Consider the following 13,500-nt stretch of genomic DNA (forward strand, 5'->3'; position numbering starts at 1 on the left):
TATGGGGATTGGAATGATCAAAATGAATGTAGTGAGGCTGGAGGAAGGCAGGGTTCAACCCACAGCCAGATGGAGGTATTGGTTTTGTCTATGAGGTGTGGAGAAAAAAGCAGAGTGCAACCCTACCTGTGGTAGGGGAATAGAGGAGTGCTGGTGGAGCCTGTGTTTTAGCTGTGTTACTGTGGTAGGGGAATAGAGGAGTGCTGGTGGAGTCTGTGTTTTAGCTGTGTTACTGTGGTATGGGAATAGAGGAGTGCTTGTGGAGTCTGTGTTTTAGCTGTGTTACTGTGGTAGGGGAATAGAGGAGTGCTGGTGGAACCTGTGTTTTAGCTGTGTTACTGTGGTAGGGGAATAGAGGAGTGCTGGTGGAGTCTGTGTTTTAGCTGTGTTACTGTGGTAGGGGAATAGAGGAGTGCTGGTGGAGCCTGTGTTTTAGCTGTGTTACTGTGGTAGGGGAATAGAGGAGTGCTGGTGGAGCCTGTGTTTTAGCTGTGTTACTGTGGTATGGGAATAGAGGAGTGCTTGTGGAGTCTGTGTTTTAGCTGTGTTACTGTGGTAGGGGAATAGAGGAGTGCTGGTGGAGTCTGTGTTTTAGCTGTGTTACTGTGGTATGGGAATAGAGGCGTGCTGGTGGAGCCTGTGTTTTAGCTGTGTTACATAAAGCCCTGTTGAACTTGAACTCGCTCACACCCAGACCACTTGCTCTGTGTCCCACTCAGGTGCCACCACACAACTCCTGGGAAACATTTCATGCTTTTAATTGGCACTTAATTAGTTATTTGACCCTGGCAACTCGGGGGCAGGGCAGGTGTCAGTGGAGAGGGGTGGCCCAAGGTGCTTCCTGTGTCACGTCACCATTAGTCCTTCCAGTCATCACAGTCACACAGCCTGGAACAGCTTTCACTGGTCAAAGACTGTGTCATCTCAGCCAGCTTCTATGTATATTGGAATATCTGAAAATATGCAAAGTACAATTAGCCTGGAATAGGCAGCCTCAGGATAATGAATGACATATGATGTGTATCAGACATTCAGTTGAGTCATCCTCCCCAGATGTCTCAGCAGGATTAGCCAGTGCTGGAGAAAAGAGTGGTTTTTAAACTGTTACTAACAACCTTTACCCAAAAAGAAAAAGAACAGCATCAACAAATGATTTGCTGGTGTAAATAAAATATAAATATTTAAAACTACGACCGTGGAACTTGCTCACCACCTCTCCCAGATAGACCAAAGGATTTTTCTTCCTAGTTAATTGAGCAGACATGCCAAATAAGAGGAGTTTTCAGGTCAACTGAACAGGGGGAAGTAACTTTGTGCTCCAGCCGCTTTGGTAAAGGCTTGCAGGTGTGACTAAGAACAGTCATACATATGTCAGCTAGCTGTGGACTCTTATTGGGGCTTGTGTCAGATGGTGTGTGGAAAATACTGCTCTGTCGGCATGTGTTTGCTTAGGTAAAGCATAGCATGTTCTCTACTTGTCATTATTGGTCTCATCTCATTCTCACACACACAAACCCATTTGTTCTCTCTTTCCTATAGACATGAACACTGTACAGCACTCAACTTCTCATGTGTTCATGTGTGCTTGACGACCACTCTCCCTCTTGCACCCTCACTCACAAACTGAGATCCCACCCGCTCTGCTGTTTCCTTGGGGATGGTGATCTTGGGTAGGGGTGTTGGAGGGTTGTGGAGTGTAAGAGTGGGTCCCCCAGCAGGAAGTGTTTTTGTAGGTGAGAGAGAAGCCCCCACATGGGCAGCTGTGACAGAGGGGGTCGGCCCTGATCAAAGGCCTGGGGAGCAAGGGAGCGGGCTGAAGGGGGACGGCTGGAGGGAGCGGGCTAGAGGGGAAGGCTGGAGGGAGCGGGCTGGAGGGAAAGGCAAGGCCTCCAGAATAGGGGCTGTAGCAGGGATGAGGGTGTCCTCAGCACCGGGACAGCAAAGAACAAACACCTGCTTATGGCCTCACTCTTTTTCCATGGAACGCCTCAACTCTCTGGCATGGCATTCACTGGGTACATGTATGCTATAACTCAAAATAGTACTGTACTAATATCATGACAAATAGTATTAGTCCTTGCAGGCTACTACTAGTAGTAGTAGTAGTAGTAGTAGTAGTAGCATTGTTAGCAATAATTTCGAGCCTAATTATTGTGTAGCCTTATGTCAACAAAGCAGTCTATTTTTCATTTTTCAGTCTACGTTTGTCTATGTGCCAAAGCTGACTCAATTTGCGCCTTAGTAGATTTCCTTGTTTAATAAGATAAAAGAGGAAGCGGTGCACTAGTTTCCAAATAATGAAATCATGTATTTATTCAATGGACTCAAGGCAACGGTGTGTTGATTGTCGACAGATTGAGTTACCCAGAGAATCTGTGGGAATTCTCACAAAAGAGACAACCTAACGAACCGCATGTGTGCGAGGAGCAACGAGGCTATACAAATGCATTCAGATGAAATTCCTGCCAGTCTCTTTTAACACGCAGAACTGAGAGTTTCGATCTTTGCATTGGCCTCAAGGGGACCATATTTCATGTCCAAATTCTATAACATATTAGCATTTCGTTATTATGTCTTTGCCTAATATTTAAATATGACTTTCTAAACGTTATTTTGGGGTCAGCTTGGAAAGACTGTGGAGAAAATAATTTTAATTGTATTTTTTCGTTTTTTTTCTCGTTATATTCAAACACATCACCAGTTGCTCTTCAAAACATTTTGCGAATAGGCTCGTAGAAATTTTTATTTTTTTGTAAAATTGTGTTAGTGCAGCGAATCTGGTTTATTTTGGTAAAGAAAACAATGGGCCACAGAATAACTCATACAATAGCCGTAAGACTCTGTAAATACTGCCAGATTCAGCAGAAGCATAGAAATTAATAATGAATTAAATTAATTATTAGGCTAAATGGAGGCTGTGAAATATGAGAAAGTGAAATCTTCAAACGCTGCAGTGTGCACGACTTACAAACGCGCTCCTGCAAACCCATGGTTTATTAGCCTTGACGCACTGCGACAGGAAATGTCATTTGACTAAATTCATTAATAACAGAGAGCAACGTGGATGGATTTCAGTTGTGCTGTGACTCGTTTTATACTTAAGGTCATCTAAAAATGTATTTTTAATCTAAATGTTATTTGTTAGGCTACTTATTCAGGTGTAGGCTACAAAATAATAATATAATAATAATAACAATAATATACTTATTACTAATTTCTCAATTTGGGCTTACGAACTGTAAATTATTATTATTTTTGAAGGCTTGATTATTTGGGGCAATAGAATAAAAAAAAGACCATTAATTGTTGTGCAGCAGTTTTGACCGGCCTTCGAATTAAACCAATAATAATGCTTTTCATTAGGCCTATATATTTTCATTGAAGTCCCGCACAGGCTCTGCATGTGGTATAGCTGAATCCCATTCAGTGGAGTCTTTACGCACTCCACAAGTAATTGTATGGAAATGGAGGAAAAAATAACATGTGTTTCAACTTTGGTTCAGAGGAGGCTTTTACACGCCATATTGCACTGGATATGCCGCCGTTGGAGAATCCGTTTCATGCCCCTTCATCTCCATGATCTCATGTGATGAAATCATTACGGGGAGACGTTTCAATAAGAGAAAGGAAACTTACAATTAAGATGCAATTTGGTAGAATTAAATAAATCCTGGCTCTGATTTTATAGTGTAAATGGTCCTCTTTAAATACAATTACATTTACAGGCAATAGATTCCTGGCAATATTTGACCCAAGCAATGATGAATTAATAAAGATATAACAAATGAAGTCCATACATTAAACAACAGTGTTGTTAGGGGCCCATCGTCAATGAAGGCTTGGCCGCAGCCACTCACTTAGACGCAATCTGATACCTGCAATTTATTTTACAGTGCTCAGACTTCATTATACTACTGTATCAGTGTAATCGGCCCATTGCATCAGTCTGCCTGCCAAGTCATACAGAGCCAGTACATGAGGCAAGACGGACGCGATTGTAAGCTATTGAATAATGGCAAATAGAATGATTGTCTATGAATGCTAATTGTATTATCCAATAGGCCTACAGTTAATGGATTCCTCACCAAATGGTTCTAATTAGACCTATAGAGGCTATTTTCCTCTATTCAATGTTTTATGTAAAAAGATAGTGAGGAGGGTTTAGCTTTTTTTCTACTTTTGCACAGTTGGAAAATGTTGGCCTTAATCTGCATGCGCTCAGTTCCTACTCCATGTGCGAGTAATCACGCGCCCATCCTCACCACCAAACGTTCCAAGCAAGTGCCCCTGGCTTGTGTTCTCGACATTCACTCGGAGTGTGTCATCTTCTCTCGGGATCCCCAACACCCAAATACTTCCAGAATAGCTATAAACGTTCGAACTGATTGCTTATAAAAGTTACGAGGCTGTCAAGATGTGTCTGCTGGATTTGGTGTTGATGTTGGATAACTTGGATATATAGTTTAATGTGCGCCAACGGTTGAACATTATATGTCTCTCGTTCATGCAGTGCACCATCTCAATATGGGACCAAACTGAAAAGCAAAACAACAATTCGAGATAAATGTATGTGTGCAAACAAGAGAATCAAAGGATCCGTTGTGTTTGTCGCGTAGGGTCTATGTTGGATATTTCTCCCTCTGACCCTCTCTCTCGGTGGTGACCTCCATTTGATGCCCGGAGTGTGAGGCACAAAGGCGAGCAGATGGACGGTCCTCTCCTTTCACCTCTCCCTCCACTGACAGACCTACAGCGCAGTGAAATCACAAAACAGAGACAAAACTAACACGATTTAATGGCAGTTTTCCTGAGGACGTGCTTTGAGCTCGATTATAACGTCTTCAACTCACATAGAATATACAGTTGAAGTCGGAAGTTTACATATACCTTAGCCAAATACATTTAAACTCCGTTTTTCACAATTCCTGACATTTCAACCTAGTAAAAATGTCCTTTCTTAGGTCAGTTAGGATCACCAATTTATTTAAAAAATGTGAAATGTCAGAATAAAGGTAGAGAGAATGATTTATTTCAGCTTTGATTTCTTTCATGCATTCCCAGTGGGTCAGAAGTGTACCTACACTCAATTAGTATTTGGTAGCATTGCCCTTAAATTGTTTAACTTGGGTCAAATGTTTCGGGTCGCCTTCCACAACCTTCCCACAATAAGTTGGGTGAATTTTGGCCCATTCCTCCTGACAGAGCTGGTGTAACTGAGTCAGGTTTGTAGGCCTCCTCGCTCGCACACGCTTTTTCAGTTCTGCCAACACATTTTCTATAGGATTGAGGTCAGGGCTTTGTGATGGCCACTCCAATACCTTGACTTTGTTGTCTTTTTGCCATTTTTCCACAACTTTGGAAGTGTGCTTGGGGTCATTGTCCATTTGGAAGACCCATTTGCGACCAAGCTTTAACTTCCTGACTGATGTCTTGAGATGTTGCTTCAATATATCCACATAATTTTCCGTCCTCATGATGCCATCTTTTTTGTGAAGTGCACAAGTCCCTCCCACAGCAAAGCACCCCCACAACATGATGCTGCCACCCGCATGCTTCAAGGTTGGGATGGTGTCCCTTCGGCTTGCAAGCATCCCTCTTTTACCTCCAAACATAACGATGGTCATTATGGCCAAACAGTTATATTTTTGTTTCATCAGACCAGAGGACATTTCTCCAAAAAGTACGATCTTTGTCCCCAACTGCAGTTGCAAACCGTAGTCTGGCTTTTTATGGCGGTTTTGGAGCAGTGGCTTCTTCCTTGCTGAGTGGCCTTTCAGGTTATGTCGATAAAGGACTCGTTTTACTGTGGATACAGATACTTTTGTACCTGTTTCCTCCAGCATCTTCACAGGGTCCTTTGCTGTTGTTCTGGGATTTATTTGCACTTTTCGCACCAAAGTACGTTCATCTCTAGGAGACAGAACGCGTCTCCTTCCTGAGCGGTATGACGGCTGTGTGGTCCCATGGTGTTTATGCTTGCATACTATTTTTTGCACAGATGAACGTGGTATTGCTCCCAAGGATGAACCAGACTTGTGGAAGTCTACAATTTTTGGCTGATTTCTTTTGATTTTCCCATGATGTCAACCAAAGAGGCACTGAGTTGAAGGTAGGCCTTGAAATACATCCACAGATACACCTCCAATTGAGTCAAATGATGTCAATTAGCCTATCAGAAGATTCTAAAGCCATCACAATATTTTCTGGAATTTTCCAAGCTGTTTAAAGGCACAATCAACTCAGTGTATGTAAACTTTTGACCCACTGGAATTGTGATACAGTGAGTTATTAGTGAAAAATATGTCTGTAAAAAATTGTTGGAAAAATTACTTGTGTCTTGCACAAAGTAGATGTCCTAAACTATAGTTTCTTAACAAGACATTTGTGGAGTTGTTGAAAAACGAGTTTTACTGACCTAAGTGTATGTAAACTTCCGACTTCAACGGTAAATAATATAACAATATATACTTATTGCTATTGAATACATTATATTGAATATTAAAAGGGATATAGAACTAACTAAAATAGCCTAATGCTTCATCATTAGGCTATTAGGCAGACATGATTTGAAAACGAGCTTAAGTAAACCAGAGAAATATTCATGATATTCGGTTGTGGCTATGTGCTCAGGGTTTGAAATGATGGAGCACTGTGGTTGCTGAGTGTACAAAACATTATGAACACCTGCTCTTTCCACGACATAGACCGAACAGGTGAATTCAGGTGAAAGCTTCATGATCCATTATTTATGTCACTTGTCAAATCCTCTTCAATCAGTGTAGATGAAGGGGGGGAGACAGGTTAAAGAAAGATTTTTAAGCCTCGAGACAATTGAGACATGGATTGTGTATGTGTACCATTCAGAGGGTGAATGTCATACATATGCATGACAAAATACACTATATGTACAGAAGTATGTGGACACCCCTTCAAATGAGAGGATTCGGCTATTTAACCCACACCTGTTGCTGACAGGTGTATAAAGTCGAGCGCAGCCATGAAATCTCTATAGACAAACATTGGCAGTAGAATGGCCTTACTGAAGAGCTCTGTGACTTTCAACGTGGCACACAGCAGCCCCGGGCAACTGTAAGTGCTGTTATTATGAAGTGGAAACGTCTAGGAGCAACAACGAGTCAGCCGTGAATTGGTAGGCCATACAAGCTCACAGAACAGGACTCGCGCGTAGAGCTCGTCTGTCCTCGGTTGTGACACTCACTGTCAGGTTCCAAACTGCGTCTGGAAGCAACATCAGCACAATAACTGTTAGTCAGGAGCTTCATGAAATCGGTTTCCATGGCAGAGCAGCCGCACACAAGCCTATGATCACCATGCACAATGCCAAGCGTCGGCTGATGTGGTAAAAAGCTTGCTGCTATTGAACTCTGGAACAGTGGACACACGTTCTCTGGAGTGATGAATCACGCATCACCATCTGGCAGTCCAAAGGACAAATCTGGGTTTGGCGGATGCCAGGAGAACCCAAGTGTGTATCATGAATGGTCCACCTCTAAAAGGACATCCAGCCAACTTGACACAACTGTGGGAAATATGGGAGTCGACATGGGCCAGCATCCCTGCGTGGAATTCTTTCAACACCTTGTAGAGCAGTCAGGACACCCATGATACAAGTCAATATTTAACGTCCATTCATGTCTGAGAACCTCAGGAGATGACGTGGAAACCGGCCACTAGGGGCATCAGTGAGTTCTGCTGTTAACTTCAGGTATTTTTCAGGTGTTTTTGCTAGTTTGTTGTGGAGCGGGATGGGGGGTGGCGGATGGAAGTAAGCATCTGCCTCTGATAGAAAGTTGTTTTTGATATTTTTGTTTTAAGCCTATCCCAAAACTTAACCCCTACTTTAACCATTCTCAGTTACTGCCTAACTTTAACCATTCTCAGTTACTGCCTAACATTAACCATTCTCAGTTACTGCCTAACATGAACCATTCTCAGTTACTGCCTAACATGAACCATTCTCAGTTACTGCCTAACTTTAACCATTCTCAGTTACTGCCTAACATGAACCATTCTCAGTTACTGCCTAACATGAACCATTCTCAGTTACTGCCTAGCATGAACCATTCTCAGTTACTGCCTAGCATGAACCATTCTCAGTTACTGCCTAACATGAACCATTCTCAGTTACTGCCTAACATGAACCATTCTCAGTTACTGCCTAACATGAACCATTCTCAGTTACTGCCTAACATGAACCATTCTCAGTTACTGCCTAGCATGAACCATTCTCAGTTACTGCCTAGCATGAACCATTCTCAGTTACTGCCTAACATGAACCATTCTCAGTTACTGCCTAACATGAACCATTCTCAGTTACTGCCTAGCATGAACCATTCTCAGTTACTGCCTAACATGAACCATTCTCAGTTACTGCCTAACATGAACCATTCTCAGTTACTGCCTAACATTAACCATTCTCAGTTACTGCCTAACATTAACCATTCTCAGTTACTGCCTAACTTTAACCATTCTCAGTTACTGCCTAACATTAAGCATTCTCAGTTACTGCCTAACATTAACCATTCTCAGTTACTGCCTAACATGAACCATTCTCAGTTACTGCCTAACATTAACCATTCTCAGTTACTGCCTAACATTAACCATTCTCAGTTACTGCCTAACATTAACCATTCTCAGTTACTGCCTAACTTTAACCATTCTCAGTTACTGCCTAACATTAACCATTCTCAGTTACTGCTTAACATTAACCATTCTCAGTTACTGCCTAACTTTAACCATTCTCAGTTACTGCTTAACATTAACCATTCTCAGTTACTGCCTAACTTTAACCATTCTCAGTTACTGCCTAACATTAACCATTCTCAGTTACTGCCTAACTTTAACCATTCTCAGTTACTGCCTAACATTAACCATTCTCAGTTACTGCCTAACATTAACCATTCTCAGTTACTGCCTAACATTAAGCATGAACTTAACTTTAAACATTAGAAATGTGATATTTGGAACCACTTCAAAATATGACTTTCGAGTAACATGGATGGAAGTCTAATTCTGACATGAGACTGTGAGAGCTGGTAGTGTAGAGTCCATGCCCCAAAAATCGAGTCTGTTCTAATGGCAAAAGGGAAGGGGGGGGGGTTCAACTCAATATAAGGAATGTTCAACACATGAAAGAGGTTCTTAATGTTTTGTAACCCCAGTGTGTTTGGAAAGTGCACTTTAGAAAAAGATGTCCTTCAAGTGTGATTCGATTTTAGATTGAATTCAATGAACATTGATGCTGTCTTTATGCTCCCATGTAATTTCTGCAAGGACATGTATTTCTGTGTTAGAATAGAAATAAGAGAGCATAGGCTACTTTGTTATTTTCTATAGGCCTACATACGTGGGTGGCATGTGTGTCTTTATCGACCACAGTGGAGAGTCCATGTCGCTTTGTTGTCCTGGAAAGAACAGTGTTCTCTGAGTTCTGCAACAGGCTCCCAGGCCACACTGGGGAGGTGTTGGCGCTACATAAGTGCATTTGGCGTGAATAGATCAGGGGTCCAACAAAGCTGTGGGGTTGCTGGGCTCTGTAGAGCTCAGCCCGGTGTTTGGAAGCCACTGGTGCATTAGCCAGTAATAGGTTTGAGAAGACCTAAACGATTTGTTGACTGGGACAATAAATCTGTTGTGTGTTTCTTGGCATGCTGAGGAGGGGATTACAAGTTTTCGCACAAAGGAATGCAAATTACTAGCCAAACTGTCAGAGAGGGCTTTGGAGGAGCTGCCTATTCGGAGCATTAGAGCAGATTCTTTATTTTATGTTTTTCTATTAGTCCTAATAACTGTGAAGGGTCTGAGAGTAGCCACTGTATTCATCTCAAATCACTGGATTACCCACACCGAGCCCCATAGACCTCCAACATTTACATTCTATCAAAATGTAGAGCCTGAGAGGTGACCAGCAGGATAATTGGTGTTCAGTCTTTTCAGAGGGCCAAATGGAAATCTTGAATGTTAAATACCATTCCGTCTCTATCCAAAACCTCCCCATTCCAAAACATCTCTGATACAGTATATTATGAGATTTATTTTGTCATGGATTTTATCGCTTTGTTTGTTGGCCTTTGGTCTAAAGGTCAAACTCAAACAAGCCTTGTTTTCTGCTATTTAAAAAAGTAAAACATTAATCGCGTACATACACTGTGTAGGTGCAGCACAATGTGTTGCTTTAAAGCATCTGGCGTCAGTTTGAGAGGTTAGGTGGGTTTGAGAGGTGGTGAAATATAATGGAAAAAGACAATAATAGTAACATTATAATAATATTATCAGTGCAGTTGGTCGGTACATTTTGCATGATTAATTTACAAATTAATTTACTCACCTTAACTATTTTCATCAAACCCCCTTGTCAGATCGTGGTCTGATGTATCCTTTTAATTTCTGAGACGTCGACAATGATAATTTTACCGTGGTAGGTAGGCCTAGGTGGTTGCAAAGCTGGGTGGTTGTAATTGTGGACCACGCATGGGCTCAACCAATGATATCAATCTTCATAACTCCTCCTAGTGACTGCCGAACGTAGTGCAGAGTAATTATCTTCAGAAATACAGTCCTGTAACACTATTATCAGACGTTGTGTTGTTCTGCAACAGTCAGGACTGATTTCCTATAGATTTTAGTTAAGTTTTTTAGTCTAGAACATGCAACGCCAAGACCGCATGTTTGCTTTTGGGTTCTTTAACCTGACCGGAGACGTCCCGCCAAGTATCTGTCAAAATACAGATGCTTGAGGGCAGACTGATGAAACCACAGCATACAGCTCAACACACAGCTCAACAATTAAAACAAAGCAGTAGCTGGTCTGATCCACATCTACTCCAACTAGTTGAAAATTAGGCAATTCAGCTTCTTGAATATGCTAAACTGAAGTCACACTGCCATGCATTAGTACCAAACCCCTCATCATCTATATTGCATGCTGTGTTCAGTCTGCTAAACATGAATCCTTTTTAATAATCCGTCTATGATGGTTCATTTAGACATAATATGACTAATATGACGACAAAGAAAACTGCAGTGGCCACAGAGCTCAACTTTAACTATTGAAAGTCTCTTTGGTTGACAATGCTCTGAATACTCATTACACTGTTTCTCTCTCTCTCTCTCTCTCTCTCTCTCTCTCTCACTCACTCACTCACTCACTCACTCACTCACTCACTCACTCACTCACTCACTCACTCACTCACTCACTCACTCACTCACTCACTCACTCACTCACTCACTCACTCACTCACTCACTCACTTGTACACTGCCTTGTGTACAGTATTTGGCACTACTAAGCAGTTTATTACATGCTGTCTATTTATGTCTGTATGACTGTTTCCTCTCCTCCCCCCGTTGGCATCAATGGGGATAGATGTGCTGTTTTAATTAAAGAACAACATTATCTTTATCTTTAGGTCCACTCCTCACTATAAGGCATGCTTCCTCTCTCCAGCCCCACAACCAGGGAGAGAGGGCCTGTAGTGGCTCACCCAGCCCAACTTGGCCCTCACACTCGATGGCTTTTAATGGTGCGATTGTAAAACATCTTGTCACATGAGGGAGTTACAATGATGTTTTACAACCCCCCAGTTTTCAAAGATGAGCCATAATATCGTCCCCCATAACTTTTAAACAGGCCTCTCTGTTTGCAAGGAGTTGCATAACGCCAAAGACCATTCTTTTTAAATGCACATTATAACAGGGTGTGTGTTCTGATGTGGCCCATAAAGTGGGCACTTAAGCACAAGGCCACAGAGATGGGGAAACACACACAGGCTGATGATGCCTTAATATGTGGGTCTCAGAGATCAGGCCATTTAGCTTGGAACACACAGGGGCCCTCTGAAAGCATCACAGTGTTACAGCTGGAGAGAGGGGGGGGGGGGGGGGGCAGTTTAAACAGGCTAGTAGGAAGCAACAGGATATATAACATCTCATATTTATTCTGTCTCTCTCCATGTCAATTCATCAGTGCATCTTTTATGCAGAGATTTATTCATCTCTTCCTTTTCTTTTATCAACGTTAGTCTTTAAATCCTTGTCACTTTCTGACCTTTATTTCCTTTGTTTTGTCATTATTTAGTTTGGTCAGGGCGTGAGTTAGGGTGGGCAGTCTATGTTTGTTTTTCTATGATTTGGGTATTTCTATGTCTCGGCCTAGTACAGTGCCTTGCGTAAGTATTCGGCCCCCTTGAACTTTGCGACCTTTTGCCACATTACAGGCTTCAAACATAAAGATATAAAACTGCATTTTTTTGTGAAGAATCAACAACAAGTGGGACACAATCATGAAGTGGAACGACATTTATTGGATATTTCAAACTTTTTTAACAAATCAAAAACTGAAAAATTGGGCGTGCAAAATTATTCAGCCCCTTTACTTTCAGTGCAGCAAACTCTCTCCAGAAGTTCAGTGAGGATCTCTGAATGATCCAATGTTGACCTAAATGACTAATGATGATAAATACAATCCACCTGTGTGTAATCAAGTCTCCGTATAAATGCACCTGCACTGTGATAGTCTCAGAGGTCCGTTAAAAGCGCAGAGAGCATCATGAAGAACAAGGAACACACCAGGCAGGTCTGAGATACTGTTCTGAAGAAGTTTAAAGCCGGATTTGGATACAAAAAGATTTCCCAAGCTTTAAACATCCCAAGGAGCACTGTGCAAGCGATAATATTGAAATGGAAGGAGTATCAGACCACTGCAAATCTACCAAGACCTGGCCGTCCCTCTAAACTTTCAGCTCATACAAGGAGAAGACTGATCAGAGATGCAGCCAAGAGGCCCATGATCACTCTGGATGAACTGCAGAGATCTACAGCTGAGGTGGGAGACTCTGTCCATAGGACAACAATCTGTCGTATATTGCACAAATCTGGCCTTTATGGAAGAGTGTCAAGAAGAAAGCCATTTCTTAAAGATATCCATAAAAAGTGTCGTTTAAAGTTTGCCACAAGCCACCTGGGAGACACACCAAACATGTGGAAGAAGGTGCTCTGGTCAGATGAAACCAAAATTGAACTTTTTGGCAACAATGCAAAACGTTATGTTTGGCGTAAAAGCAACACAGCTCATCACCGTGAACACACCATCCACACTGTCAAACATGGTGGTGGCAGCATTATGGTTTGGGCCTGCTTTTCTTCAGCAGGGACAGGGAAGATGGTTAAAATTGATGGGAAGATGGATGGAGCCAAATACAGGACCATTCTGGAAGAAAACCTGATGGAGTCTGCAAAAGACCTGAGACTGGGACGGAGATTTGTCTTCCAACAAGACAATGATCCAAAACATAAAGCAAAATCTACAATGGAATGGTTCAAAAATAAACATATCCAGGTGTTAGAATGGCCAAGTCAAAGTCCAGACCTGAATCCAATCGAGAATCTGTGGAAAGAACTGAAAACTGCTGTTCACAAATGCTCTCCATCCAACCTCACTGAGCTCGAGCTGTTTTGCAAGGAGGAATGGGAAAAAATTTCAG

Source organism: Oncorhynchus masou, chromosome 24 (genome assembly GCF_036934945.1).
Source record: "Oncorhynchus masou masou isolate Uvic2021 chromosome 24, UVic_Omas_1.1, whole genome shotgun sequence".
Classification (NCBI taxonomy): domain Eukaryota; kingdom Metazoa; phylum Chordata; class Actinopteri; order Salmoniformes; family Salmonidae; genus Oncorhynchus; species Oncorhynchus masou.